Source organism: Molossus molossus, unplaced genomic scaffold (assembly GCF_014108415.1).
Source record: "Molossus molossus isolate mMolMol1 unplaced genomic scaffold, mMolMol1.p scaffold_m16_p_9, whole genome shotgun sequence".
Classification (NCBI taxonomy): Eukaryota; Metazoa; Chordata; class Mammalia; order Chiroptera; family Molossidae; genus Molossus; species Molossus molossus.
The window spans coordinates 48,910,083-48,937,307 of NW_023425403.1; the positions used below are offsets into that span (position 1 = coordinate 48,910,083).

General features: G+C 42.5%; 1 protein-coding gene across 1 annotated transcript in view; it reads right to left on the bottom strand.

Annotated features, from left to right (window-relative positions):
• Positions 1–27,225, bottom strand: part of STK24 (serine/threonine kinase 24) — a 112,073-nt gene that overhangs the window by 77,663 nt on the left and 7,185 nt on the right. The gene's annotated exons all lie outside the window — the stretch shown is intronic.

The window sequence follows — 27,225 nt, forward strand, 5'->3', positions numbered from 1 at the left end:
ATTCGACAATTTAACTTCCTTTAATAATGGGCTATTTATAATCATGGACTACTTATTTTTTATCCCAGCTTGAAGACCAAGGTCTTCACAAAACTGCATTATTTTTTGGACATGGTAACCAGCTCTCGGGATTCAGTATTTTCCTGGCACCCATTCCACTGACCCAGTGCTGACTGGTGTGTCAGCCATTTTAAGTATCATAAATGGGGACTTAAATAAGCAACCTTTTAAAAGGTGAGCAAACCTAAATAAATACTGCTGAGTCAGGACTGCTCCAGCCAACTCTCTCTTGTCCGTCAGATAAGGGCAAAAGGACTGACAAAAACAATCCATTTATCCTTTGCACACTCAAAAAAAAGAAAATATCAATCCCTACCAGTAGGTTGGTTCCAACTTCCTTCCAGCCCTGCATTTTTACTGATTTAACTAGAATTGAGCCAACCTGGCAGATTCTGGATTCAATTAAACTGTAACATGGTAATCCCTCACACCCATCCTATAGATGACTTCTTAGATCCAAGAAACAGCATACAAAATAGTTCATTTACTTCAGATTTAAAAACAGACACATGAAAACTCACATGGCTGAGTTTAACACTCAGGTTTCCTGGCTGCCAATCTGCACTGCCTCTTTCTGTATCTAACTGCCTCTGCATGGAAACACTCATGGTGAAACTGAGGGGAAGCGAAGCAGATCATAGTCCCCAGGAAAGTGGGCAAGGGAGTTTATTTCCTAAGTCTTTATCTTTTATTTTATTTCTCTATCTACACATCCCAGTATTAATACTCACTGAGTTGCAAAAATTCAGACCCCTAATTCCCAAACTCAAAATCATAACATACAGCCTGACAAGAATGGTGTATTTGTGGAGATAACAGAAAAAAGTCTCAGACACTGTAGTCACAGAAGCTTCAAACCCTCCAGCCAGACAGTATATAAAAGAAGGCCACCTAACCGAGGACACTCTGGGCCTGAAAATACCAGCAAAGGTAAAGAGGAGGGAAGACAAGCCATGGCTCTGCTCTCTGGCTGAACAAAACAAAAAAAATAGCCAGTTATCCAGGCCAGTGTGGCTCAGTGGTTGAGCGCTGACCCATGCACCAAGAGGTCACTGGTTCGATTCCTGGTCAGGGCACATGCCCAGGTTGTGGGCCTGATGCCCAGTGAGAGGCATGCGGGAGGCATCCAACTGATGTTCTCTCTCACAGATGTTTCTATCTCTCCCTCTCCCTTCCTCTCTCTAACATCAATAAAGAAAAAAACAAAAATAAAATAAATTTAAAAAAACAGCCAGTGATGCTACCCTCCGAAAGTTCACCACTCTGGTGAAAGCCCTCCCTACCCAATACCCTACAACGCTTCTGCATTCCCCAAAGAGAGAACAAAACACTTGAAGGGAAAAGCAAATTCATAATGAAACAAATTTGCTTCCCCTGGCTGGACTAAAACAAGAAGTATGCATATATTTAACATAAGCTCACACAATTATTCAAGTATAGTAACTCTACTTTGATTCAGAGGTCAGATTTTAGAAACCTTAACCTTCCAGGAGCATGAAACAGAAAGTTAGGCCTCCACTCACAGAAATAGCTGTCAGGAATCCTGAGCCCCAAATTCACATGCACTGCTCTTCAAAGGAGGGGACCCTGGGACCTATCTCAGAATATTCAGTCCACAATCAATCAACACATACTCTAGGGAAGGCCAATACCTCCCAGCCCACAACAGATTAGAAGTAGGAAACTGGCCAAGGGTGGCAACGACCCTAGGAAGTGGCTTTGACTGCCATCACTGCACAGAGGACATATCTGATGCCCTCTGGTGCAGCAGCAAACCCCTCCATTCCCAGGTAGTACCCAAGGACATCAGTGAATTAAAGTATGGCCCAGGAGACCTCCCCAGCTGTGAGAGGAAATGCCAGCCACCCCTCAGAGGGTAAAACCTGAAAATGCCCTACTGAAATAATTTAAAAAAAGGATTTGCTTCTGACACAAAAAGACACCAGACTTACACCCCAGTTTCTCCTTAAAGTCATCCTGCTCTCAATATTTCTTTGATTCTACAAATGGAATCAGGGAGGTACCCTCTGCAAGGCCTCCATCTATAAGGAAGCTGTGCCCGGGCTCCTGTTCAGACTGCTGCAGCAAGTGGGCAGGCTGGGTCAGAACCAAACAGAGCAGGACCAAGGAGTGCAGGGTTCCTGCTATCACAACTGATTACAACGACACACGTGATCTCCCACCAACGGGAAAGTGATCAATAAACATTGTTAAAGAAAGCTTTTAAACTAGCAGGCTTTAAAGGATTCCTACCGAAATAGTTAACTGTTTACTGCTCGATATCTGGTAGACGCAGTCAATTACGCATCCATCTGTTCTAGACAAGCCACGTATTATACAAAAGAAACCTCATTTTACTTCTAAGTCCTTCTTGGTCCTGTGCTTAATGAGAATAGCATGCAACAGATTGGCTCTAATTTGAAGTCAGTGGTGTTGATGGAACCCAAGCTTAGAAATAACTAGGACACTTCCAGTAAAGAAGGCAATGTGAAAGGCACATGTATGTTTCCCTCCTCTAATCCACACTGAAATAAATGAAAGAAGAAAAATGAGAAGAAAGTCCATCTACAATAAGACTAGAAAACAAAACCAGAGATAGCAAAGACTATCTGCAAAATACATGACAATGAGCCAAAGTAAAAAGAGAGAACTGACCCACAACTTGCTAGATTTGGGGCAAGAGGGAGCTTCTTTGAAACTGAGATGCCCTTTTCTAGGAATGGCAGCGGCTGAGACTGTGGGTGGGATTCTGGGGTAGCAAGGACCTACCCTGTGGGCACCTGGTTCATACCACAAAGCCACCTGGGGAGGCCTGGGAAACAAAGGCTATCTCCACGTCCCCAACCAGCAAGAGAGACCAGCTTCCCACTAAGGACCAAAGGCAGAGGAACCCATTTAACCCTTCACCAAGCAAGCCACCTGGATCATCAAGTCACCCCAAGGAATAGGCAGAAAACAGTGTCAGACAGGGTGCAAGAGGACACAGCTGTCCCTACACTAATCCCAGGCAGACTGCAGGCCCAGATGGAACCGCCCCTTCAGAGATGCTTCCTAAACCAAAGGAATCCACATAGGGGCATGCAGAGATGCCTCTAAAAGAAAAGGGGATGTGAAAAATAAATACAAGGAGCCAAAGGCAGAAGTAAATAGACATTTCAGAAGAATTCCCAAGGGAGAGGGAAACAGGTTCAAATAGTTCTCTTGACTCCCACAGAAATTAAAGAAGACTGGACTGGCTCTTTTTTTTTTAATCTCAAAAAAGGATCAACATAGTTGGAGATAAGATAATAAAAACCATTACCAAAGTACACAACACATTAAAAGCAGCAAAAGTAGGAGAGACTGCTGAAAAAACAGTAACAGAGAGGACTAAAAATGAGAAGCTAAAAAGATATAAGTGATCACAGAAGATGCTACATATAGGAGCAACAAAAACTATATATACTATGTACTCTACCTAAAAATGCAAATAAGGGGGCAGCAAAAATCTCACTCTGGTTTATCCTAAGGAAATAATTAGACGAGGGGAAACATTTATGTATTCATTGGAGTCCTCCATAATTTTTTTTAAGCTGCAAACTAGCTAAGCAGATGTCAATGTAGAATTAATTATAGGAATTATCCTGCAGCCAAACCATGAAATATCAAGGAGCCACTCAAAATAATATTGATTTACTGACATGGCAAATCATACCAATGTTTAATTAGGAAAAAGCACATTATAGAACAGTCCATTTTTGTTGGGGGGGTAACTTTGGAAGGTTGTACACTAAAATATTAACAGTGGTTATCTGTTGTTTTAATTGATATCCTTCTGTATTGGCCCAATTGTTAACAATAAGCTTATTTTACAAATGTACTAAGAAAAATTGAGCTATATCTTGTCCGCATACAGAGACACTAAAAGATGAGAAAAGGCTAGGCATGACTTCAGGAAGAAGATTTTACGTTTATGGTCCAGAATTCTTGGAACAAACCATTCTGACTACAAAAGATTGGTTACCAGACATCTCTAATCCATTGTCCAAAATCAATCTAGATAACAAAGAAGCTAAAAGAAGCACATGCCCTTCTATATTACATTAAACATCCTGAATTTTATTATACCAAGCACTGTAATTACTACATTACTTTTAAACAACTCTCTCCATAAGGAGCCAATAAACAAAATGAATATATTAAAAAAGATAAATCATCTAAAAAATCTCAAGAAAACTTAAATCTTGCTATATTTGCATTTCATTTTAAACCCATTTAAAATTTTATTCAGAAGATAAAAAAGGAAACATGAAAATTGTTTAAAAATTGGGAGATCATGAGCCCTGCCCAGGTGGCTGAGTTGGCTGGAGCATCAACCTGCCTGTGGGTCTGATTTCCAGCCAGGGCATGTATGGGAGGCGACTGATAGACGTCTCTCTCTCTTCCTTTCTCTCTCACCCTCTCTTCTTCTTCTCTCTCTAAAATCAATAAAAATATACCCTCAGGTAAGGATTAAAAAAAAAAAATTGGGCACTGGCCAGTTTGGCTCAGCAGTTAGAGCGTCGGCCCGGGGAACAAAGAGTCTAGCGTTTGATTACAGTCAAAGACACATATCTCAGTTGCAGTTCAATCAGCCCTGGTCACGGTTGTACCTGAAGCAACCAATCGATGTGTCTCTCACCTCCCTCCCTCCCTATCTGAAAAATCAATGGAAAAAATAGCCTTTGGTGAGGTTTAAAAAAAAAAAAAAAATGGGGGAGATCATGAGAATGTCTTAAGCTATCATATAATTCAATACTACTCTTAAAATCTTTGTCATTCTAGGTTTCACTGGAGAAATAGAAGTAACTGATATACGACACCATTAAATTAAAAGCAATGACATTAGTTTCAGGTAAAGAAGGAGTTGCAGCAAGACAAATATCAAGTAAAGGCTGAAGGGGTTGCAGGGGTTCCCCTGATGAGTGTGATTCACCTTTCACAAAGGACACCTGGTAAAGTGCTGGCCTGCACATGGCATTGATCACCTTCTCCCTAAAACTGCTCACCCTCCAGATAGGTCTCTACCAGTCCAGGCAGATCCCAAACAGCCAAGCCCTAAATGAAAAGACCCCCAACCCTTTACTTTCAAAGACCTACTTACCTTCTTTCCACTAAATGTACAAAACTCAAATAACACTTGACCAATTCACTGTAAAAGTTTTCTTGTATTTTTGGTTTTGCTTTTCTTTTTTTAAAGATGAAACTATCAGACCTGTCAAGAAGCTTCAACTATGGATAATATTGTCATGAGGTGACCAATTCTGTCAAGAATATGGTGAACAGCCCTGGCCAGTTTGGCTCAGTGATTAGAGCATCGGCTCATGGACCAGAGAATCCCGAGTTCAGTTCCCGCTAAGGGCATGTACCTTGGTTGCAGTTTGTCCCTGGCCCTGGCTGGGGTTGTGTGGGTGGCAACCACTTGATGTGTCTCTCTCACATCGATATTTCTCTCTCTCTCTTCCCCCCTCTCTCCCTCCCGTTCTATCTGAAGATAAATGCAAAAAAATGTCCTCGAGTAAGGATAAATATATATATATGGTGGACAAAGGCTTTCTTCCACTCACTTGATCAATTCCAGTGCTTACAGAGTCAGCAAAGACCTCACCTACCACCAGACTGCCTGTTGTCCTTCTATCTGGCTTCCTTTGAACCAACTGAAAGACAAGAAGGCTGGCTGCTCAGCTTCCAAATTATCACCCACAACAGGTCTTCTCATCATCAGTCCCACCAATGCAGGTAGCATAACCTCCATCATGGAAAATTAAATTCCCATTTCTCACTTTCAAAAATGTGTCGAGAACCAAGCAACGGGCTCACAAGAGCCAAGATGATAAATTTCTCAACTAAAAACTGCCATAACACAATCTCTTCACACTTGTCACATGAACCCTTTTAGGGTTATTCATGCCTTGATCTCTAAGGCCCTCTAACACCTCGGGTTCCCCTCCTTCTATATCTAATTGTTTTAAGGCATATTTTATTTTAATCCTCACCCAAGGATATATTTATTGATTTTGAGAGAGAGAGAAAGGGGGAGAGAGAGAAGTATCAATCACTTGACTCCTGTACGCAACCCCATCAGGAATCGAACCCAAAACCTAGGAATGTGCCCTGACCAGAAATCAAACCCGTAACCTTTTGGTGTATGGGATGATGTTCCAACCAACTGAGCCACCCAGCCAGGGTTTAAAGCACTGTTTTTTATATGAAAAAACATTTTAAAGATAATACAGATTAAAAAGTCAACAGGGTGCAAGCTGTGTGTTGTTTTCCCAATATCTGTACCAAGATACTTCTTGTCCAGATTCTCACTAGGGTATGCCATGGTGATGGGAGAGGGAAGGTTAGGAGGCGTAATCTTTAACTGCCCATCATTGTTTCCTTTGCCAGTTCCCACTTTTGTTCAGCTATCAACATAGCAACCTTGCCTTATTACCAATTCTTTCTGACCAACTCAGCAAACTGAAAAACTGCACAGCACATACAAGTAACCTTTTCTATACCTCAACATCACAGCCTCAATCACCTATCCAATCGAATACTCCAATAAATCAACCCCAAGCTGTCATTCTTCTCCATACCAAACAGCCAGCTGCTAAACCCTCAGTGTAGGTGATACCATTTATGGGGGCTGAATCACCAATCCCTCCCTTCTCCCTTGAGAACTCAGTGGAAAACCCTAACTCTACATTCCAGTGGGCAGATCCACTGGCGAACCTGGCACAGTATGAAGAAAACATGGCACCAGATGCATGTGGGTTCAAATCCATCTCCACCTCTTACTAGATGTTTGTTTCTCTAGGCCATAGTTTATTCATCTACACAAGATGAGTAAAAAATGCATCCATACTCTAGTTTTCCTGAGAATAAAATAGGAAAACTAATCTTTTGAAAAACTGGTACACAACAAATGTTCCCATATTCCCATTAGAGGTGCACCTTAAATTTTTTTTCTGAGTCACAACTGCCAAAATTACGGGCATTATTAGCTGAAACACAGATGAATGGCACACAGTAAATTTCAACTGATGGCTGGATATGGGAAGATAAAATCAGGCAAGTCTCAAGAAACTGATACATCTCAAGAGTTTATCCTCAAATTACACACCTGACCACAAACACGTCACTACTCTCCCTCACACTACATCTTTCTCTAAGAAAAATGCATGAATTACTTGACCTACTAAATGACCTTCAATGTGCATCTAGATCTCTCAGGTGAGCTCTAAATAGTGATAAGTAGAGAAGACCCAAATCATGCCTCAGGCTGGGACCACAAGGGTCACAATTCAGGGGCCTCTACAATCGGGCTATTGTTATTACAACTCCACCAGCAGCTCCATCCCTGAGACCACAGAAATAACATACACCCTATGAAACACAAAGGTTTCCGCTAAGAGAATTTTTTGCTCCAACCATTTGAAATATATTCAGCTAATCATCAACTAAGCTTATCAACTTCCTCCAATAGCCTAATGCTACCCACCTCTACTCTCCCCTGCCTGCCTATTACTGGTGTGTAACCTGACAGAGTAGGAAGTCACATCTTACAACAGTTTAACTTAATGATCCTGACTTTTCTACAGGAACCTCAGTTATTCATGTAGCATGTTAATACATTTACTTACAGTGGCTCGCGTTGTAATGCTGCAGGTTTCTCCTCAACAACAGCTAAGATTTCGTCCTAATTCATGAAACATCACTAGCACTGTTAGTCATTGCCAACTGAGGTAATTCTACAGAGAAGGTAAAAGTTTGTTTCTTCTGCTTTAAAATATATATGTATGTGTGTGTATATAAATATATATGTGTAGCCCTGGCCAGTTTGGCTCAGTGGTTGGAACATCGGCCTGTGGTCCAGAGAAACCCAGGTTCGGTTCCCGCTAAGGGCGTGTACCTCGGTTGCAGTTTGTCCCTGGCCCTGGTTGGTCGTGCGGGTGGCAGCCACTCAATGTGTCCCCTTCATGGCAATGTTTCTCTCTGTCTTCCTCTGTCTCCCTCCCACTCTATCTGAACAAAAAATGTCCTCGGGTGAGGATAAAAAAAGTGTGTGTGTGTGTAAATGAACAGCCACCTTCCTACAGTTTTGTTGTTTTCTCAAAAGACAAACCACCAGTAATCATAACTGAAGTCCAACTGTGCTTCCTAGTGCACTGGCCTCCCATGAAAGCTCATGGACAAGGCCATTCTTTACTCAGACGAGACAAGCCCCAAAGCTCTGGGCTCAAAGATAAAAAAAAAAAAATTCATTTGCATGTTATTTTTGTATAAATTCTATTATTCAGTTCTAAAGGCTAGACTCTAAGCATGAAAATGAAATGAAACATCTATACAGCCTACTGTGCTTCAAGTGTATTCGACCCATTTTTTAAAACACACTCTTCTCAGTAAGAAAGATTAAGCCCTGGCCGGTTTGGCTCAGTTGTTAGAGCGTCAGCCCATGGACCAGAGAGTCCCAGGTTCGGTTCCCACTAAGAGCATGTACCTCGGTTGCAGTTTGTCCCCGGCCCCAGTTGGGGTCCTGTGAGTGGCAACCAGTCGATGTGTCTCTCTCACGTCGATGTTTCTCTCTCTCTCTTCCTCCCTCTCTCCCTCCCGGTCTACCTGAAGATAAATGCAAAAATGTCCTCGGGTAAGGATGAAATGAAAGAAATGAAGATGAAGCTCAACTTTTAAAAAATATACATACATAGTATGTGACCAGCCTATAACAACCAAGACCCACTTAGGTTTCCAATCTCTCTGTTATCTGTCCCTGAAGCAAATCAGAAATAAACTGAGAAGCCACCTAGGCCACCTTAAGGTTGGTACAGGTTATCCAATCCATTAAGGAGAAACCCCCACCAAATTTCCTCTTTATCTAAAGTGCTAAAATCTTTCTAATACCTTTTCTTTCCCATTATCTCAGGCAAGAGGAGGGTAAGGAAAAACCTGCCTAAGTCTTACTCCTCTCCACCAATCACCCTACACTACAGACAATTCTATGAACAGACCCTATCTGCCTGGAAGGCCCTTTATCCAGTAGCTCATTAAAGTGCTTAATGTAGATTCAGACAGCCCTGGCAGGTTTGACTCAGCTGTTCAAGTGTCCGCCCCTGGACCGAAGGCACATACCTGGGTTGCAGATTGAATCCCCGAACACTGGGGCCCTATAAGTGCAGGAGGCAACCAATCATTCTGTCTCTCTCACATCGATGTCTCTCTGTCTCTGTCTCTGTCTGCCCCCCCCACCCCCTTCCTCCTTCCTTTCTACTCTGTCTAAAAATCAGTAGAAAAATATCCTCGGGTGAGGATTAACAACAACATAAAAAAGATGATAGATAGATAGATAGATAGATAGATAGATAGATAGATGATAGATAGATAGATGCATGCATATAGATATAAACATAAAATTGCAAAATTCTTTGCTTGGAAAAGTCAACAAGACAATATCCTCCAGCATCTCTATTTGTGGGAGAATGACTGGTCTGACAAAGCAGGTACGTGATGTTCTCTGCAGGCTGTTGGTCATGTTCTGAGATACACTCTCCTCATGGATGCTCTTCCCTGTCACCTAGGACTCAGGTCAAACGTTACATGCCCAGGGAGGCCCTCTCCCTGGGCCCATCTAAAGGAGTCTCTGGTTCTCTACCCCTATATGCTCTTTGGTATTATTCTGATTTATTTTCTTCATGATCCCAATTTCTTTCTGATAGTATCTTGTTTACTGTTCAATTTCTTACTTATTTTGACTGATCCCAACTACAATGTTAATTTCATTTAGTTAGTTGTTTTGTCACCAGTAGGTCCTCAGTGCCTAAAATGGTATCTGGTACTGAGGAGGTGCTCAATAAAAAAATATATTAAATTTTTTTTAAATGTGCTTAAATACACTTAAATGTCATCTCCTCCAGGGAAACTTCCTTTCTTTTACCCACTTTAGTTAATATCACCTTATACTCCCAGCACTTGCTTGCTGGAATGTCTGCCCAATGAAACTGGGCTACACATGCATTAAGGACAGCAGAAATAGCTCATCCATTCCCTCAGCCTCTAGCATGGTGCATTAAACCCAGCAGACATCCAATAAATCTCTATTGGTTGAAGAATGAGCATCATGTCTTATCAGTAGTATGAAAAGCACTTAAGTACTGGTAAAAATTAGATTGCTTAAGGGGTCTTGGTTAGAGGTTAGTGACATATCTGATGGAATTGCTACCACAGGGAAGAAAAGAAAACATCAAATGGAATTCCCAGCCTTCCCTTCAGTTCTAAATGGAAGATAGTGAAAAAACTCTTTGCAATTAAAGTAACCACAGAATATATACCCTCAACAGTAGTTATCCCTGAGGAATAAAATCATACAATTCTGTAGAGTTTGATTTTTTTACAGTAAATTATGCATTATTTCTATAATATTTTAAATAAATTAATATTTGTAATAGTTCAATTAAAAAAAACTTTACAATAGTTTTTTTGGGGGGAGAGGCTCCATTTGGTCTCTTCCCCCTCCTTACAATCCCAACAGCCTTCCACAAAAACTGGAGTTAAGAAAGTGATTTATTTATATTTATTTATTTGTCTGTTTGTTTGTTTATTTATTTTTGTGGAACATGCCCCTAGCGGGAACTGAACCCAGGACTCTCTGGTCCACAGGCCGACGCTCAATCACTGAGCCAAACTGGCCAGGGCTAAGGAAGTGATTTAGACCATAAGTACCAAACCAAGGTCAGAAACATGAGAGACACCGAGGACAGCTTCCCAGGGCCTTAGAAGCTGCAAGAGCAGGGAGGAGGCAGAGGCAGAAGAGGCTCAAAGGCAAACCACCTGCAAAGATGGCAGCGTAGGTAAATGCAGCATTGCCTCCTCTCACAACTACATCAAAATTACAGCAAACTACAGAGCATCCATCCTTCAGAACTGCCTGAAGTCAAGCTGAATGGAAGTCCTACAACTGCGAAATAAAAGCAGCAGCCACAGCCCAGCCGGTTTGGCTCAGTGGTTGAGCTTCGACCCACGCGCACCAGGAGGTCACTGGTTCGATTCCCAGTCAGGACACATGCCCAGGTTGTGGGCCCAATCCCCTGTGGGGGGCATGCAGAAGACGGCCAATCGATGTTCTCTCCCATCGATGTTTCGATCTCTCTCCCTCTCCCTTCCTCTCTAAAATCAATAAAGGGGGGAAATTTTTTTAAAAAGGAAAAAGGAGCAGCCACACGGAGACTGGTAGGAGGGCAGAGGCACTGACGGGCTGGTCCCACACCCATGTGTGGCAGATATAAATCAGGAGGGACACCTCGGCTTTGAAGGTCCTCCCTGAGGAATGAGGGGTCCCTGTCCCATACCAGGCGCTCAGTTCAAGATTCCAGTGCCAGGAAGAGAAGTCCCCATAACTTCTGGCCGGAAAAACCAACAGGAACTGAGGCTGAGGCTGCTGGAGCCCCAGGCAGCTCCTCTTAAAGGGCCTGCACATGGACTTACTCAGACTTGCTCCCTCTGAGCTCGGAGGGGAGGCAGCTTGAGGGGCACCAGAGACACATGGGAAAGAACTGAGTTGTTTGGCCTCAGGATAAGGACAGGAGATGCAGCTTTCTCTCAGACAGACTTGCTGGTGGAGGCCATTGTTCCTTTGGTGAGCCCTTCCGGGGACAGCAGACGGCTGCCTTGTCTGGGACTCCAGCAACCTGGCTCACAGTTTGCCCCACCATGGTGATTCCCTGAGGCCCTGCCCCAACCAACTTTCAGGCCCACCCAAGCTGTTTCCAATGGCTTTACCATAGGATTGGCCTGTCCTGGATCCTGCTTCAGATTTTTCTAAAATCTCTCAAACAAGCAGCATCTGGCCTCAGTGAGCCCCATACTTCTTAAGTGGCCCCAGGCCTGGCACTAGAAGCAGCCAGCTTTGGTTCACAACTTGGCTTTTGCTGGGCACCTCCAAGCCCAGCACAAGCAGCAGGCATTGGCAGATCACTCTGTAGCTTATGCAGGGTGGCCCCAGACAGACCTTGCTCCAGAGCCAGCACACCCAGTGGACAGCTTCAGACCACATCGAAACACCACCACCCAACCACCTCCACAAGTGACACACTCAATGAGTAGACTTAGTGAGTACCAGAACTCTGGTGAAGTAACTCTTGCTCTGTGTGGTGGGCCCAGATGGTCCTCCAAGGGAGTCAGAGGCCAGTGGTCAGTGGGCACAGCCAGTCCTTGCAATTGATCGGCCTGAGTAAATCCCTCCGATTGACATGCCAACAGCAATCAAGACTCAATTACAACAGAAGGGTATACAGTCCACACTATGGTGCACCTTGAAGGCCCAACTGGGGTGATCAGGGAAGCTGTGCCACTGGACCCAACAGGACACCTACTACAACAGGCCACCCTATGAAGCCTAGGAGACATAGCAACTCTACCCAATACACAGAAACAAACACAGGGAAGCAGCAAAAATGAGAAAAAGAAACACGTCCCAGGTGAAAGAACAGAACAAAATTCCAGAAAAAGAACTAAACAAAATGGAGATAAGCAATCTAAGAGATGCAGAGTTCAAAACACTGGTTATAAGGATGCTCAAGAAACTTCAAGGAACTTAAGAACTCCAAGGAACTTAGTGAGAACATCAACAACATATAAAAGGAGCAGTCAGAAATGAAGGATTCACGAACTAAAATTAAAAATGATTTACATAAAATTAATAGTAGAGTAGGTGAAGTCAAGAAGCAAACCATCGATTTGGAATACTATAAGAAAGCAAAAAACACCCAATCAGAACAGCAAAAAGAAAGAAGAATACAAAAAAATGAGGACAGTATAAGGAGCCTCTGGGACAACTTCAAACATACCAACATTCGCATCATGGGGGTGCCAGAAGGAGGAGAGAGAAATCAAGAAATTGAAAACCTATTTGAAAAAAATAATGACAGAAAACTTCCCTAACTTGGTGAAGGAAACGGACATACAAGTCCAGGAAGCACAGAGAGTCCCAAACAAGATGAACCTAAACAGGTCCACACAGAGACACATCATCATCAAAATGTCAAAGGTTAAAGACAAAAAGAGAATCTTAAAAGCAGCAATAGAAAAGCAGTTGATTACCTACAAAGGAGTTCCCATAAGACTGTCAGCCGATTTCTCAAAGAAACTTTACAGACCAGAAAGCAGTGGCAAGAGATATTCAAAGTGATGAAAAGCAAGGACCTATAACCATGATTACTCTATCCTACAAAGCTATCATTTAGAATCGATGGACATATAAAGAGTTTCCCAGACAAGAAAAAGCTAAAGGAGCTAATCACCACTAAACCAGTATTATATAAAATGTTGAAGGATCTTCTTGAAGAACAAAAAATATGAACAATAAAATGGCAATAAATACACATCTACCAACAACTGATTCTACAAACAAAATGAGCAAGCAGAACAGATACAGACTCATAGATACAGAGAACTTTTTGTTGCTTAACAGATGGGAGGGGGCTGGGGCGATGGGTAAAAAAATATGAAGAAATTAAGAAGTACGAATTGGTTGTTAGACTGATGAACCTCAAAGGGAAGTGGGGGAGGGAGGGCAGGATGAGATAAACCAAAGAACTTCTATGCATATATGCATAACCAATGGACACCAACAATAGTGTGGGGAAGGCAGGAGGGGGACAGGATTGGAAAGGAGGGGGGTCAATGGGGGAAAAAAGGGAGGACACCTGCAAAGTCCTAGAGAGTTGTTCCATCCCTGGAGCAGATCTCTTTCCACCTGACTAGGGAGTCAAAATAAAAAGGGAGAGATCTGTCCTGGCCGGTTTTGCTCAGTAGTTAGAGCATCAGCCGCGGACCAGGGAGTCACAGGTTCGATTCAGGATAGGGGCATGTACCTTGGTTGTGGTTCGGTCCCAGCCCTGGTCAGGGTAGTGTGGGAGGTAGCCAATCGATGTGTCTCTCTCGAACTGATGTTTCTTTCTCTCTGTCTCCCTCCCTCCCACTCTGTCTGAAGATGAATGGAGGCGTGTTCTTGTGTTAAGGATTTTAAGAGAGAGAGAGAAAGAGGGAGGGAGGAGATCTATGTAGAGAAAAAGGGACCTCCATTTTCAATGTAGATACTTAGTTTTTTAACTTAACAGTCTCGTTAAAATGACTGGAGGGGCAGAGGACCAAAAGGAACTGCCCTCTTAGAATCTTCCCTGTAGAGTTCCTGGGTGGCTGCCAAGAACCACTAACTTCTCAGGGTTTGATTTCAGACACTCTGACCTTGAGAACCCCAGTGGATGCAGCTTTCATGATGACCAAGACCAAGGCTGATTCAGGCACCATCACACCAAAAGAAACTACTTTTGGTTGAGTCAGAAACTGAAGACTCCAATAAGGAAAAAATGGAATATATAGAAAACTCACTTAGTAGAATTCAAAATGACGTGTTTTTAAGATATGCTCATTGACTTTTAGGGAAGTGAAACTATTCTGTATGATACTATAAGAGCTGATACATGTCATTATACATTTGTTAAAACCCATAGAATACACAACTCCAGGAGTGATCCTTAATGTAAACTATGGACTTTGGGTGATAATGATGTGTCAGTGTAGGTTTTTCAATTATAACAATATAATCTGTTACAGGATATTGATGGGGGATGGAGGGAGATATATGGGAAATCTCTGTCTTCCACTCAATTTTGTTGTTAACCTAAAACTGCTCTAAGATATAAAGTCTATTTTTTTTTTTTAAATCCCCATTATTCTAGTTAATCCCCAGAGAGCCCACACTTCCCAAAGATATTTAATGCCCACTGATCTTAACAGAACAGAACTTTAAAATGGGCCATTTCATTTTAATCACTAAAATTACCTCTGGCTAAAACAGACAAAACAGGAACTCTGGTTTAACCTGCCAAGTTTAATAAACTGTCATCTCCAGACCCCCAAGTTATCTAACCCATCATACCTTTTAGAGATTAGATTTACTAAAAGTAAACCAACTAGATGAAATTCCAAAATCCCTTTCTCATGTAAAACTAGCTTAAATTGTACAAATTTAAAGAAAATTATTTTAATAGCATAATCACTTAAAACATCCTACCCAACAGTATTTTCATTTTTTCTGATTACTCTCCAGGTTGTGCCAGGTGGGTACGCAGCGCCGCAGGAACCCTAGTATCGTCCACCTGGGCTAGGAGAAAGCTTCCTTGGTTTAGTTAACCAAGAGGTTGCTACACCAATTTTTGCAGATGTAACCAATATGTCTGAACAACCTCCTTGTTAAATTCTTCTATCCAAGTCATTCAATAGTTACTTTCTGGTCCACTTCAGGAGTCCATTAATGAGTTTTGGGGTCAAAATGCAGTAATATACTAGGTACCTGGAGGTTTAACATATGATTTCTCTAATAAACCATTAAAAAAGTAACTCCTGTCACTTAAGAAACTACGTACAAGCTGCTCTTGACTTACGAAAACTATCAACTCATGATCTGCCCCCACTGATAACAGATTAGCCACCCACAGCACCCGTCTCCCCATCCACCCACCCACCGGAGCCACATGTGGAAGTCACAAGTAAAAAAGCCCTGACGCTGTGACAGCAGTTGGACTCACTGTGAAGAGCAGGTCAAACCAGGTGGAGCACTAGGTGCCTGTGAGAGCTGAAACACGGGCTCCTCCCTTTTCAATCACTCTCTTCATAGTGCTCACACATGTTCTCATACAGCTCACTGCCACTGGTGTCCCGATTAATAAACCATCAGCCTCGGTCCCTAGCCTGGACCCTTCCCCCAAGCTCCAGACCCATATATGTAACCACCTACTCATTGCCTCCACCTACATTCCAGTTATCTGAAATAGAATTCCTTATCTACATAGGTTCTTTATCTTCTATGCCAACTGGTGACCCACACACCCAAACCGGAACCCTAGAGGCCATCCTAGGACTCCTCCCTCTCTTCACTGCCATCATCATCAAACCAGTCCCAATCCACCCACAGCTGTCTCTTGAATCCTCCTCCCCCCTCCTCACGGGTGACTCAGTCGAATCCCAATAAGCTCTCCCCTGGGCCAAAGCAATGGACCCCAGGCTGAGGGAACAGCCTCTGCCCTCTACAGTCCAACCACCAAACTGTTAAAACCCCAAACTGGTCTCATTCTGCCACTTCAAACTTGCCTGGAAATTTCACATCACCTAATAAGCTAAAGCCTGAACCACTCAGCATGGTCCTTCCTTTATGATCTGGTCCCTAGCCCCCTTCTTCATGTCTCGTTTATTTCCTTTTGAAGTCCAGCAAAACTAAATTCTTACTTTTCCAAACACTCTATTAAAAAAAAAAAAAAAAAAAAATCCGTCTGGATTCCTTCTGCCTTTAACAGAAATTCTTGTTCTAAAACAGAGCTCAGGCATCATTTCCTTATCAATCTTCAAGTTGACACCTCTTAATAGTTCATTGCTCCCTTCTCTGTGCTACTTCTGAGCCTTATACGTACTTCCTTCTACAACTGCATTTATCCCACTGAAATACATGTTTACGTTTGTGCCTCTGCTAACGGACTGTAAACTCCTTGAAGACAAGGTTTATCATTTATCTTCCTCCTCCCAGTGCCAGGACGGTGTCTGACACGTGACAGATTCCTCTTCTTCAACCCTAAACATCAGAATGCCATCAATTTTTCACTGCCTGATATTCCTTCCACCTAGTAGGTATCTATTTAGAATCGACACATTCTTTCTTCCTATGATTAAAAATGTCTACTACTTTGTATGAACTATATAAATGTGTTCCCAACATCTAGCTAAAATCAATTTTAAAACCAGAAGTAGCAATGTTAAGTGGGAACTACTAAAACCGAATAAAGGGACTGAGTAAAGAGGGCACCACCCCGGAACTATGGTATCGAGGAGGCACTGAAGGATGGAGACAGGGACCAGAGGTAACTGTGAAGGCCAGCACAGTACAAAAGACCAATCTGAACTCAGATATACTACACTGCACAGGACCAGTCCTGAACCAAGAAAAGTGAAAAAAAATTCTTCTTTCTCCAACACATATGCCAACTAGCTTCCTGCCTTCAGAACCAGGAACTTAACTCTTAACCTTATAGTTCAGTTAGGCTTTTCTAGCCTTGCCTCTCAGCTTAACCACCATTTATAAATTCATTTCCACAAGAAAACATACTGGATTTCTAATTCTAACCAAGAAACTCTTTTTAAAAATCATCACTCAAGGATATATTTCTATTTATCTTCAGAAAGAGTGGGAGGGGGAGGGAGAGAAACATCGATGTGAGAGGGACCTACCGATTGGTTGCTTCCTGCACGACCCTGACCAGGGCCCAGGACAAACCGCAACCGAGGTATGTGCCCTTGGCCAGAATTGAACCCAAGACTCATTGGTCCTCGGGCCCACACTCTACCGCTAAGCCAAACTGACCAGGGATAACCAAGAAACTTAAAAATGAAATCTGAAATGCAGCTGGAAACTGCCCATATTTTAAACTTTATTTCAGATACACAAAAAATTTTGCTTCTTTTAGCATCGAACTGTAACAATGGTGATCATGGGAACAAATTACAATCAACATATTAACAGATCCTTTGTTAATTTTTATTTTATAAAATACCATTAGGTAAATGGTCAAAGTCTACACTCACAGTTTCTCAGCTTAAAATAGCAAAGATATTTATGACACCGTCTGACAACACTTCCTCTTCTTCTTTCATTACATTTCTATCCAACAAGTTTCCATTTCCGGGTTACTCTCATAAGAGTTAAACAAGTAACTAAAAATCATAAAAGAAAGAAAAAAAGGCAAATACAGTCCAGCAAAATTCAGAAATGCTAAATTCTCATGTTATTACCTTGTATTTCTCCTTGAGTTTTTCTATCCATTAAATATGTATTATATATAGTAGAAGGGTACTACTAACAGGTCTGTGTCCCTTACCCAAAATTCTGAAAATCAACCATTTTTCATAACTTCCTTGGAGGGAAGATCTGAACTGATCTGAGACCATTTGCCAGGAGCCCCAGCGATGTGGGGGATTCCCACTCTCAGTGCTGACAGACCCACTGCTCCAGCCCCAGGGGCTGCTCCCTGCAGCCATGCTTCCCGTGTCCTGTCCTCAACACTGACACCACTATTGCCAGCAATCCCTCAACTCATGTATGCACCTTGCACGGGAAGAAATAACATGGTATGTTATTATGTCAATGACTACTGTCTCCTCGAGTTAAAATACACACACTACCAAATTGTTAAAAAGTAGGCAGATCCCATTTGGGGGAAATGTTCTTTCATCAGTAATTTCACATCACAATATTTGCACCTCTCATAGTTCTGCAAATTCCCATATCTTCATATCTTCTACAACTTTTCATCAAGCAGAAACACTATAAAGAAACAGAGAGGCCCTGGCCAGTTTGGCTCAGCGGTTAGAGCGTCGGCCTGCGGTCCTGAGAGACCCGGGTGTGGTTCCCGCTAAGGGCACGTACCTCTGTTGCAGTTTGTCTCCGGCTGGTCGGTTGTGCGGGTGGCAGCCACTTGATGTGTTCCTTTCACATCGATGTTTCTCTCTCTCTCTCTCTGTTCCTCTCTCTCCCTCCCACTCTACCTGAACAAAAAAATGGAAAAATGTCCTCGGGTGAGGATTAAAAAAAAAAAACATACAGGATATAAAAGCTATTTAAAAACTGGAATATTTATCACATACACAATGTATTCAACTGAAGGACAATTAAGAATATAATTCAACCAGGCAGAATTCCCAATTCATCTTCCTCAGACCCCTTCATTAACAGCCTAGAGGTGGCCTAGAAAAGAGGGTGGTTCTGTCATTCTGAATTAATGCTCACAGTTTTGCACACGTACACACACACACACACACACACACATAGTCTTTATGGGCCCCTGTCCACATGAAGTGTCTTCTGTTTACCTTACATTCAGGCAAGGGGCAAGGAGCCCAAGGTGAATGAGTAATACCACTGAGTGAGTGGTCTAGCTTATCAATGTAAGCAAAGCAATTAACTGCAAAAACCTCATTAAATAACAATAACAGTGTTTTCCAATAATACTGCTGGGGGAGAGAAAGGGTGATTTTTTTTCTTTCCCCAAAAGCAAAAGAAAGCAGCAAGATTATTCTTTCTAACCAACAGCCAAACAGGAATGTGCTTCTGACTAGAACTCTGTGTCCTAAACATGAGGCATGCTGAACATTAAAGGAGACAAAGGTAAGTCAGTTAAAACATTAAACTAATCATCAGGAAACCTGTATAGAAATAGGGGACAATATTTATGATCCATTTATCAATGAAAAATATAAAAGTGCACCTACGTATGACTGCAATTAAAGAAATGTATGTACATAAACAACTAGAAAATAAACAAAATAGAAAGCAGCTATTCAAGTAATGAGATTATAGATGCCTTTGCTTTAAAAATAATTTAATGGGGGATAGAGTAAGAGTGTTTTTCTAGGGTAGAAAAATGTTCCCATTTCTGTACCCATCTCCAATCCCACCCCACTTCACTTTTTAATAAACTATTCAGACAACATGGCCAGGAGAATAAATGGGGCTCCCGACAGCAGCAGATAAGCAACTGAGGGCCCTTCAGTTGGGTTCAAAGGCTTACCACCATAACTTCCCTTAATTACTGCTACTCCGATAAAGGACCAACCAAGGGAAGAATCATTTTTACAGGGTTTCACAGCCTTATTTGATTGATTTTGGCTAACATATTGATGAATAATCTATGCAAGAGGCCATGTATAAAATCACTGAGGCCCAGCCGGTGTGGCTCAGTGGTTGAGCACCAACCCATGCACCAAGAAGTCACCGGTTTGATTCCTGGTCAAGGCATATGCCCAAATTGTGGGCCCAATCCCCAGCGGGAGGCATGCAGGAGAGGCAGCCAAACTATGTTCTCTCTCATCCATGTTTCTATCTCTCTCTCCCTCTCCCTTCCTCTCTCTCAAAAATCAATAAAGAAAAAAATAAAATAAAATCACTGAGAATTTTATCATTTTATTTTATGTATTTATTTATTCATTTATTTATTTATTTTTTATCCTCACCACAGGACATTTTTTCAATTTTTTGTTCAGATAGAGTGGGAGGGAGAGAGAGGAAGAGAGAAAGAGAGAGAAACATCAATGTGAAAGGGGCACATCGAGTGGCTGCCACCCACACGACGCAACCAGGGCCAGGGACAAACTGCAACCGAAGTACGCGCACCTAGCGGAACCGAACCCGGGTCTCTCTGGACTACAAGCCGACGCTCTAAACGCTGAGCCAAACCTGCCAGGGCAAGAATTTTATCATTTTACAAAAGCTTAAAATATTTTATCTTAAGTAACTGCTTATTCCAATTATTTTTTCAGGATGTTGAGGATTTTGCTCCTTTTGGAAATGGAGAGGAAAGATTATTTCTGACCAAGAGTGCTTCCATTAGGCTACTTACTGATAAAGTCAGATTACAATGACAAACAAAATAAAATAACACATTTTATATGCACACACACACGTACATAAACATATATATGCATACATACATATTTGGGAGGAGGGCTGAGAAAGCCTGCTCTAAAGAAACCATTTGCTCCACATAAACAGTAATTCATCTGAAGAGGAAAGAGTCAGGTAGATCACTGGGGGATCACTGCTTTTCAACTCAAAACTGTTTTAAATTATATGCTCACTTTAGAATATGACTCTGCTTTCCCATCCCACAATATCTAGGGTCACACCCTCAGGCTGCTGGTGCTAATAACCCCAGACCTCTTTGGGAGTGTGACCTGAGACCACCACTATTATTAGGTGAGCAAGCCTCAATGACATCCCAGCCTGCTTCACAGATAAACACAGACAGGCTGTGTGACTAAGGCCAGGAAATAATCAGTTTCATTTTTAAGTGCTTCATTTTTTTCTTGAAGAAGACAACATGGAGGAAAGCATTCTGAATGACACAAATTGTTTTTTGTTTTAAATCCTCACCCGAGAATATTTTTCTATTTATCTTCAGATAGAGTGGGTGGGAGGAAGGGGCTGTGGGGGAGGGGGAGGGGGAGGGAGAGGGAGAGGGAGAGGGAGAGGGAGAGGGAGAGGGAGAAACATCCACGAGAGAGATAAATCAACTGGCTGCGCCTCCGCATGACCCTGACCAGGGCCAAGGATGAACCGGAACCACAACCACAACCAAGGTGTGTGCCCTGGTCCACAGGCCAAAGCTCTAACCGCTGAGCCAAACTGGCCAAGGCTGGGTTTTTTTTTTTTTAAAAAACTTCAGATTCTTCACTGACAAAGGAAAAGAGTCCAAACCTCACATTTCCTGTCCTGTCATAGTCCATCCCCTACATCTGTTTAATATGCCATGTATGTTGTACTGGAAAAGGCCATAAGAACCACAGGAAAATTACAATGCCCTTAAAAAAAAAAAAGCAAGCACCAATGCCCCTTCCCCCCTAAAATCTTCAAATAAGCAAGGCTGGTAAGATCAAAGTCTGGCTAATTGCAGTATACTCTAATAAAGGACTGCTAATCCAGATCTTTTTTTTTTTTAATTGAAATCAAATCAACAATTTATACATGAAAGCTTAAAATCTATGACATCCCAAACATCAAAAGGTCTACTGGTCCAGAACAATCACAAGGAAAGAAAAGCAAGTCTGCCCAAAAAGAGCCCATTCATTTTCTAACTGGACCCCCAAACCCAGCAGGTGCTCAGCAAGAGGCCTGTGTCCTAACAGTGAGGGGGAGCTGGCTGGTTGGTACAACTCTCTTTGAGGGCCTTTCCTTAAACCCAATTAATAAAAAGACGCAACATGATATAAATAACTAACAGCTCCTTAAGGGTTGCCAGGCAAAGGAATCTGGGGGTACCCCCCCCAGGGGTGAGCAGGGTCTCAGAGGCAGGAGGAGCACAGGAAGATAAGGTGAGCTGACAGGTAGACTGCCCAAAAGGAAGCTGTATACTATTAACACAGACCCTGAATTTTAAATTGGAGTTTACATTTGGTCAGAAAGCAGCAGGAAGCCACCAAAAGTTCTTAAGCAGGGAGTGACATGATAACTAGTTTGTGTGGAAGATTAACAGGTTCGGAGCTTGTGTTTTGGTTCAGGATTTTCCAAAAGAACCATGGAATAGTAGTCCTGAGAAATATATTTCTTAAAAAATAAGTTTCCAAGATGATAAAGACATGGGAGCACACATCTTCCTCTGCCCCCCTAACAATTTATAATACATGCTAAAATAGTAAAGGCTCTAATAATTCTTACAATTAAAAGCTTATTCAATTCCCAAAGTGAGACCAGTAGTTCCAAGTCAGTTTTCTGAAATACAAACCGAAAGTCCCAAACGTAGTTTCCACTGAATTGTTTTTCAATGGGCATCACTATAGTATGCTCCACAGTGAGGAGCAACAGGGATTTAAGTTTTAATTCTCCAAGTAATAGTTCTCAAAGTGTGGCCCCTGAGGCAGCCACACAACAGTAAATTGGTTAGAAACGAAAACCCAATCCTAGACCTATAACCAGGCAGCCCACATTTTACCAAACCCTCTCAGGGATGAGGATAAACACTACAATGTGAAATCCATTGCATTAGATTTACATTGCATTAATTAATTTTTCAATTAATACTGCTTCACAGTTCAAAACAATGAAAGTCAATAACAGAAGCCAGTCAAAGGCTCCATCTCACTTTACAGAGATAAAGGGAAGAACAAGGAAGACATCTTAAAGTCCAAGTCACCTCCCCCAATACCCACAATCCTAACTTTCAAGATGCCAATTAAACATAATACTGGATGCCCAGATGGTGTGGCTCAGGGGTTGAGCATCGACCTATGCACCAAGAGGTCACCAGTTCGATTCCCAGTCAGGGCACATGCCCAGGTTGTGGGCCAAATCCCCGGTGGAGGGCATGCAGGAAGTGGCCAATCAATGTTCTCTCTCATCAATGTGTGTGTGTGTCTCTCTCTCCCCCTCTCACTTTCCCTCTCTCTAAAATCAATAAAGAAAATATTTAAATAATAATACTGGAACTTGAACAAAATCTTCTTTAAAAGTAAAAAAAAAAAAAGTGGAAATAAACGTGCCTAAAAATAGCATCAGTGACTAGCCCTGGGCCAGTTTCATGGAAGCTATATGCACAGAGAAAAAGGAGCCCATGGGGCAACAGAAGGTGGAGGGGCAGGATCTGAAATGCTTGGTAGGAGGCATTCTTGTGTAAAGAAGCAAAAGAACATAAATGCTTGCACCAAAAGTTAGAGCTCTAATACCACTGGGCTGTTTTCTAGCTGAGGGGTCCCCATAAAGCTTCCTGAACCTCAGTTTGTCATCTGTAAAACTAGTTTAACAGCCCTGCCCTAGCAGAAGCCCTAAGGATGACCCAAGGGCATAATCAGCCAACCTCAGTGCCTGGCCCTTGGGAGGAATGCAATAAAATTCAGTTCCCTTCCTACTAAGAGCAACAAATTATTACTGTCTTGACATCAACACAGCATGGCCACTTGTTTACTTTTCCACTTATCTGTTCAGGTAACACAATGAAGCAGAAGGAAGAATAAAACCCCCTACCAGTAGGAATTGCTGGAGAAGTGAATAATTCTTTGTACTTTATCCTTTTCTTTTTAAATTACCTCTCCTGAAATGTTTGGTACATGAAAGTACATAAACACACTAAAGGAATGTTCAAACAATACCTTTCTTGAGCAGGTACTCAGTTCACCAGTTCAGGCAGCAATTTCACAACTCTGAATTAACCACACTGGAAATGACTTTCAAGTTCTACAAAACTGTGCCTAAAATAGCTGCTGGCTAACACCTCATCCCCAAGTTCTGGATTACTCTTCATTTTCACTCAGCAGTTTATCACTGTAAATTTATACATAAGAAAAAAACTTTGCTCTTGAGTAGGAAATCATTTTAAGGCAGTATCCCAAAGAGCAGATTTCCCTGTTTCCATCTGCACCCTTGAGTCATTCATCCCTAACGTCAAGTGTTTCAGGAGCAACACTGTGCAGTACACAAGCTTGTGCCCATGCGCTGAGCAGGCAGAGACGCCCCCCTCCATCCCTGAGTCCACAATCCTTTGACTAGTGGCAAACTGATCTGCCACGTGGGCTCCCACCCTGAACCCACCCTGGCAAGCTACTCAACATCAGCTGTACATCTGTGCCCAGAGTCCTGTGCTGGCAGCCACAAAACACAGCCATGGCTGGCGCTGACCCCGCCAAGAAGCAAACACTCAATTCTGGACCATGGGCTGAGCCCCAAAAATATCAATCAACTTAAGCAAATGTTTCTCCAAAGAGGGCTCCTTGAAATGGTTCTGTGCCCACAAGATCGTGAGACCAGTAAATGAGACAGAATGGATAAAAACTGGTTCTCAGTTTAAGTTAGAGAAGTGGAGGTCACAGATGCTAGAGATATGGAAAAACAAGCATATGTTTATATTACTGCTTACTTACAGAGGGAAAACAGGTCAATCTCCGATGAAGGGAACAGTGTGGCTGAGGAGTCCTTCTTCACCCTTAAGCCACAAGCAGTCATGACCTTGGAATTCAAATTCTATTCATTCCACTCATTCATCTATAAATTGAAGGACAGTGACGTCCAAGTAGAGAGCACACTGCATCCTGAAATCCCACTAAAACTAAAATAAAGATGGTTTTCTTACTCTGCATACCAGGAGGGGAGAGAAGACCAACAGAATGGAATTCCAGAAGCTGGAAAGTGGGTGGTGGGGAAGAAAGATGGAGAGGAGAAAACAAATGCTAAATAAGAGGTGGAGAAAGTAGAGAATCAACTCCATTCACAGTACTGCTTCCCCAAAACTCAGGAGTTGGGAGCACCTACAATGAGAGGAGTTAAAGAAGGGTCAGATACCTGGATCGCCTTCCCCACTCTTCACACCAGACAACTGCTTCCTGTCTCCCCTATCAAGGAAACAACTGAAGCCTATTCCTTAAAAGGAAAACAGAGGGTATGGGGTACAGAATGAAGCCATCCAAGTAAGACACTGTGGCCACACTCAGTCCTTTCTCTCCACCCAGCCCTCAAGTGGGCATGAGGCCTCAGGTAAGATAAGGGACCAGGCATCAGACTGAGGGGTACATTAAGTATGAACAAGGATGACCAGTTTAGACAAGTCAGGTCAGAAGCTCCAGGGAAGGCTTCCCAGGAAGGAGAAATGTATACAAAGCTAAAAGAAACTGACATAAGCCATTCCTCAACTTTCCTGTCCAGTGGGAGCACCTGACATTTCTATGCTTTAAAAAAGCCCCATTTGCCCTGGCCGGTTTGGCTCAGCGGTTGGAGCGTCGGCCTGCGGTACAGAGAGACCCGGGTTCGGTTTCCACTAAGGGCACGTACCTTGGTTGCAGTTTGTCCCCGGCCCTGGTTGGTCGTGTGGGTGGCAGCCACTCGATGTGTCCCTTCACATCGATGTTTCTCTCTCTCCCTCTCTCTCCCTCCCGCTCTATCTGAACAAAAAATGGAAAAATGTCCTCAGGTGAGGATTAAAAAAAAGCCCCATTTAAGGGCTCATATTTCCAATCATCTTGGTAGTCCCCAACTCTGACACATGAGTGGACATCTGAAGGTGGCCTCTACCACAAAAAGAGAGACCAAAACCAGTCCTGAAGGTCCAACATCCAAATAATAGAGTTTAAGAAAAGAGAAAACAGCCTAGCCGGTGTGGCTCAGTGGACTGAGTGGAAGTCCCATAAACTGAGAGGTTCCGGTTCAATTCCTGGTCAGAGCACATGCCCGGGTTGTGTGCTTGATTCCCAGTGGGGGGTGTGCAGGAGGCAGCTGATAGGTGCTTCTCTCTCACATCGATGTTTCTCTCTCTCTCCCCCTTCCTCTCTAAAAAATAAAAATCAATAAATACAATTTTTTAAAAAAGAAAGAAAAGAGACAACAGCTCTAGCCCATCTGGCACAGTTGGTAGAGCGCTGGCCCATGGACAGGAGGGTTGCGAGTTTAATTCCCAGTAAAGGGCATGTACCTGGGTTACAGGTTCAATCCCCAGCCCCAGTCAGGGTTGGGCGGGAGGCAACCAATCAATGTGTCTCTCTTACATTGATGTTTCTCTCTCTCTCTCCCCCCTCCCCCCTCCCCCTCCCTCCTTTTTACTCTAAGAAAATCAATGGAGAAATATCCTTAGGTGAGGATTAAAAAATAAGGAGAGAACCAAAAAAAGAGGGGAAAGGGAATCCAAGAAATAAATCAACAACAACAAAAAACCTGTGTTGCCCAAAGGGGCCTACATAGTACCTATCACAAAAAAATAAAAATAGACCCACACCAAGATATGTCACTGTAAAACTTCAGATCAGAAGTTGTGGAGAGGGAGGAGAGGTAACATGTGAGTGAAAGAGGCAAGAAAAAAATTCAGATCCTATTAAATTCATGAAGAACAAAACAGCTTGTGTACACAGAATCCAGTATCAATGTGGCATTGCAATATTGGAAGCTAAAACAGTGAAGACATGCCCTCAAAATTCTGGAGAAAAATAACTTTCACCCTCTGGTTTTAATCACTTACCAAAATATCAATGGAAAGGAAAGGTAAAAATAAAGAAATTTTCAGATATCCAAGCCCTCAGAAAAGCTATTTCCCATGTACCCCATTAGCAGGAAGGCACTGCAAAATAGGTTCCAACAACACAGTGGCATAAACCAAGAAAGATGATGACAGGAGACAGTAAACAGCACACCCAACAGAGAGCAGCACGAGGAATCAGCGGTGTGTCAAGTGTGCGAGCTCACCAGTCCACACCAAGCACGTCAGAAGGCTCACTGGGAGACTTCTGCAAAAAGGTGAAACTGCTGTTCCTGAACTTCCTAATAGATTTCAACAACTAGTGCCAGTTTGGAGTTGAATAAATATAGGCACTGCTATAGACTGACTGTTTGTGTTCCCCCAAAATGTTGATGTTTAAACCTACCCTCCAGTGTGACTGTATTAAGAGGTGGGGCCTTTGGGAGGTGATCAGGTCATGAGAATGGAGCCCTGAGGTTGGAATTAATGGTCATATACATTGCCCCTCCTGCCATGTGAGGACACAGCAATAAGACACTGTCAATGAACCAGGATTCTTAGCAGACACTAAATTTGTCAGCACCTTGATCTCAAACTTCCCAGCCCCCAGAACTATGAAAAATAAATGCTGCTTAAA